The following is a 4,869-nucleotide window of genomic DNA, read 5'->3' on the forward strand; positions in this document are numbered from 1 at the left end:
ATCCTTACAGGGAGGTCTATCCAGCAGTAAAAAAAAACCCACATGAAGCAAGGATGGTGTGATTACAGGTACTGCTTACACCTAAAAGCATAGACACATCAAAACAAGGCATCTCAAAACACAGCGGGGCGGCCACTGCATGTACAGAACGAGAAGGCATCACAGACTTAGAAATCAGGTGATCAGTCTTGCTGGAGAAGTCTCTGTGAAACCTAATAGACTGAAATGAAAAATCATGCATCCATGGACAAAACTTCAGAAGCAAAGAAGCATTGAGAAAATGTGTACTGTTAGATTTACCCACTGATCTGGCAGCCAGGAAGGATAGCACCAGCCGCTCTCCAGTCTCCAGTCGGTGTGGCATGAGGGATCAGAGAACACACGTAACATGTGCTATTAATCACTTTGGTTGTGGTCTGCTTAGCAAGTGCATACCACAAGTTGTCATGTTCGTCATGATGATTGATGACATGGCGTCGCAGTCTGTGTAACTCAGGAACTGAAAACGTACCAGGTGAAGGTGAGGGCGGGAACAGGTGAAACTCCTGCTGACAGGGCAGACAGCACGTACAGCAGCGAAAACAGTGCTGCTAAAACAAACAGAGGCAGACACCAACATCTGCACTGAAACACCACCAGATGTGCAGGTGGGAGACGGTGTTGACGCATCCAGGATTCCATTCCTTTTTCCCACAGGGGAAATGAACTGCACACCTTTAGGCAGGAAAAAGGTGAGCAAGCAGCAAACAGGCAGATCAGTGGTGGGCTCAGGTCAGAAGGAGCCAGGAAAATCCAGATGTGTTGCTAGGCTCACCCGCTCTGTCCGGGGCCACGATGTCCCGTTGCTAGGCTCCTTCTCAGGCTAAGGGCCAGGCGTTACAGCTGCACCCTCGGGGGGGGGCACCGGACGTGTCCCTGGACTCCGATGAAATGGGCACCAGCCTGGAAGGGGTCCACAGAACCGCTGGGACCCACCGTGCATGTGTGCACACAGGCATGTGTGCCTTTAAACTTTTGGAAAACTATGATTCTATAAATTTTGTCTATATTGACACTATCTCCCTCGTAATGCAGTTACAATGCCCAATTTTTTATCTAAAACCCTTAATACTGTTTTTAAATGTGTACAGATAGTATCCACCTAACTATAGTATACCATTGATTAATATTTGAGCCAAAATGGATGGATATTGTGTTTTGAATGTAGTACAGTTATTTTCATTTGTTGGTTACTCCAAATGACAGATGGTCGCCCCAAATGATGAGAAAACCGCAGGTAGTTAGGTCTATTTAAAATGTACACAATACAGTTTAGACAAAAGAAAACTGAACAAACATTTTATTTTAACAACATTTAAACTATTTAACATTCGAATATCACAAACGATAAAAAAAACATTAAAAATAATTTAAAGTGCAACACATTACATTCTTCAGGAGCTCACATTGGACAGGGATGAACAATTTTAGTAAAAAAAAATAAACAGTTGTATAGATGGAATAAACTCAGAACAATTTTCAAAGTAAGCAAACACCATCAACATAGCTGCATGGATTAAATCAATGCTAAAAGGTAGATTTTTCTTTTACTTTTTCCTAAAGAGTAACAGAGTACAAACATCTGGCCCTGTGCCCTCCTTCCTCTCCTCTCCTACAGTTATATTAGTTTACTGTATATCACCTACATTTCTTTAACCCAGGTATTTCTAAACTTTACCCAATCTTGGCAAGTGAGCTTCGAGAAGCGTGAGGTTGCTGGCTCAGGCTCTGAGATTACAGCATGCACATCTTTCCTGTAGTAGAAAATGACGTCTACAGTTTGAGGCCACATGAACAGGTTCTTGTCACCAGACTGCCTCATACAGCTGACCTGCACTTCCTCTCCCACAACCTTGAGCACCTGGCCTACAAAAGGAGGTTCATCGTAGGTGACAATAACAAACTTGCCACACAGATCTACAACACTTTCTTATTCCCTAGGTGGCTCAGGAGGAGAGCTTGGGGGATCCTCAGTGTGGTGCATGGTGTTCCTCAGCTCTACTGTTACTGGCTTGTAACAAGGACATGGACTCCTCTCTAAGCGCCTGCAGAAGCATGACACCTCCCTGTGAGTGATTTGTGCAGGCTGTGAAGACAAAACCTGGTGTATTTTAAATGTCCCCTTCACAGCCTCCAAGCTGTCAGGAACAAGCTCGTCACACTTTTCCACGCTCTCTCTGCTGACCCAATAGTGAGTGATGCTTGAGCCTAATCTATTGTTCAGCATCTCATACAGATCCTGTGGCGTCTGAAGCTCACCTCCTCTTTGAACGTAGAGATCCGCTTCTCTCTTTATTGCCCCACCAATCTGCTGCAGAGCTTGTTGACCAGCAGGTGCACATTTTCGTGTTCCATGCATGCACATGTGTCCCGATCTTTGGTCTTTGGCTCGGTAACATAGAAGGGGCGTCTTCTGGCAAACTGCCTGTAAGATAGGCGGAGACTCTTTTTCATCTCACCGTTGTAAAGCACATGAAGCTCTGTGAGTGGTTTTGTGAGAATTCTTCGTTGTTCTTTCATGTTGGTTTTTGTGATGGTGTCCTTCTTTCCTGGTAAAAGTCGACTGTTTTCATCTCTAGTCAGGAAACCAACAACAGCTACCTTTCTCTCGATTGCCAGTTTCTTCCCCTCTTTTGGCTTGAGCCTTTCACTCAGACCTAACCTTCCTTTTGCTCTCATCTCACTTTTTCTGGCCCTTTCCTTTTCTTTTCTTGTCTCTGCTAGTTGTTTCTTCAGATGTATGTTCTGCTTTCTCAATTTACGCTTCTCAGCTTGCAGTCTTTTACAACGTTTCTCTGCTGTATTCTCTCTTTTCTCTCTGTGGTGTGGTGGGGGATACTGGTGGATTAAAATCCTCATTTAGAGGTAGACAATCCACCACAGCCTGCCCTGGCCTCTCCTGCTGCTCTTCCACTACTTCTACACCTGCTGGATGTGGCAGAGTGTTCTCCATGGATGGTGGTGTCAGGTCCAGCGTCACCTTTTCCATCTTTTTCCTCTCCCTGTATCCCCTGGATGCAGCCTTCCACTTGTTTCTCAGTTTTTTTTCTCCCTCTCTAACAACTCGTCTGGCTTCACATATAAAATTTTGCCCTCTTGCTTTCTTCTCTGGTAACTGGAACAACATAGAGCTGTCCATCATGACAAGACAAACATTTTACGCCTGTGCTGTTCTCCCCTAATATCTCCCCTGGTGGACTACTCTTTTAAGTTCAAAATATGGCAGAAAATATTATTCCTAATCCTACTAAAATAACTGCATGTTACCTAGAGTTTTTTTTAACCTCTCTTTTCCTAGCAAGATATTCTGCTCTTGCTGCAGGTCTGAGTTGATCTGCTGCCTATAGCGAGCCGTCTTTTCTTTACATGTTAATGGTGCATCTAGAAAATAGGTTAAACTAGTTAAACGTGATTAATAATTCCTAAATGGAATGTCATGCCATGCAGTTTTTACTTTTCTCTCATAAGATTGTACAATAATCAAAAATAAATGTTTATTCCTAAATAGGAATGGAAAATGTCTAAATTCTGAAAAATATATATTAAAGTACACAAAGAGTTATGCTGAAACAATGCACTTTATATGAATTAATCATGTATAAAATATAAATTTACAGAAACTAAAATAAAGGAAAAGTATTTATCATGTACACTCAGCTCAGCAGTGGTCGCCCCACATGATACTCGGTCACCCCAGAAGATGTTTTCAAATTCATGCAAATATTACAGGCTAACAGTTAGCTACAGAAACCAAGCTAGGTACATTTTAAGACATGTCACTATCAAATTTATCATCAAAATATGAATTTGTAGATAATATTTATTATTTACAGTTTAAGGACGGTCGCCCCACATGATATTCAAAAGTGGCTATACATTACAGTAGTTAAAACAAAGATTTATTTGCCAGTATGAGAAGAACTTACTAACCTCCCAGATGTTTTGCTGGGTCCCTCAAATGTGTCTGGCTGATGCAAGATCCTGTCCTTGAAGTGTTTTCAAAATAAAAGTTCAAAATTGTGTTTTTCTTGACGGTCACCCCGGATGATATTTCAGAAAATAAACATGTCCGGACAAAATTCATTTATATATTTTAATGGAAATGTTTATCCAAATACTTTATAATTTTATCAATGAAAGCAAAACATTTTAGAAGTTATGCCAAATAGGGCAAGGATATATTTAAATTGATTTTAATTGATTTTAAACCAGATGTCCAAATAGCAGTGAAGGCTGGATGGTCGCCCCACATGATGTTTTGACACTTCAGAAGCAGAAAAATGACCAATAACTAAAAGGTTTGGAGAAGTTAAAGTGGGTCTATATATAGGGAAGGTAGGAGACACACAGAGTATCTTTTTATGTATTTTGAGGGGTTTTTTTGCTGGAAGAACTCAGTTGGACAGAAAAAGTAGGCGTCATGTCATAGACCCTTTTAAGGAGAAATCTTCCATCTCTTCAGCCTTTAAGGGACCAAGGACAGAGGGAACGCTGAGGCTGAGCAATGAAGTGAGAAAGATCATTTCTACACGCCTGAACAGGGACTTGAACCCTGGACCCTCAGATTAAAAGTCTGATGCTTTGCCATCTGAGCTACCCAGGCCCTTGTGGTATGATGTCGGTGAGTAAAATTTCCCGCTCACCTTTACTTTTTGTACCTTTGTGTTTGTCTTTGTGATCAAGGAGCTGGAGAAGAGGGGTCCTTTATCTTTTACAAAGTGACACTTAAAGTTTGAAAGATCCAGTTTATCAGAAAAGCCAATGTCGCAAAAGTTGTGATGGGGCTTCAACTAAGGTGGTACTGAAGTTGAGCTAGACCCAAGAAAACGA

At 41.7% G+C, this 4,869-nt stretch overlaps 1 non-coding gene across 1 annotated transcript; it reads right to left on the reverse strand.

Annotated features, from left to right (window-relative positions):
* Nucleotides 1-4,569: 4,569 nt before the first annotated feature.
* Nucleotides 4,570-4,642, reverse strand: trnak-uuu. Its single transcript has one exon. It is a non-coding gene; the product is annotated as a tRNA-Lys (tRNA).
* Nucleotides 4,643-4,869: the final 227 nt, after the last annotated feature.

The sequence above is a fragment of the Melanotaenia boesemani genome, chromosome 24 (assembly GCF_017639745.1).
Source record: "Melanotaenia boesemani isolate fMelBoe1 chromosome 24, fMelBoe1.pri, whole genome shotgun sequence".
Lineage (NCBI taxonomy): Eukaryota > Metazoa > Chordata > Actinopteri > Atheriniformes > Melanotaeniidae > Melanotaenia > Melanotaenia boesemani.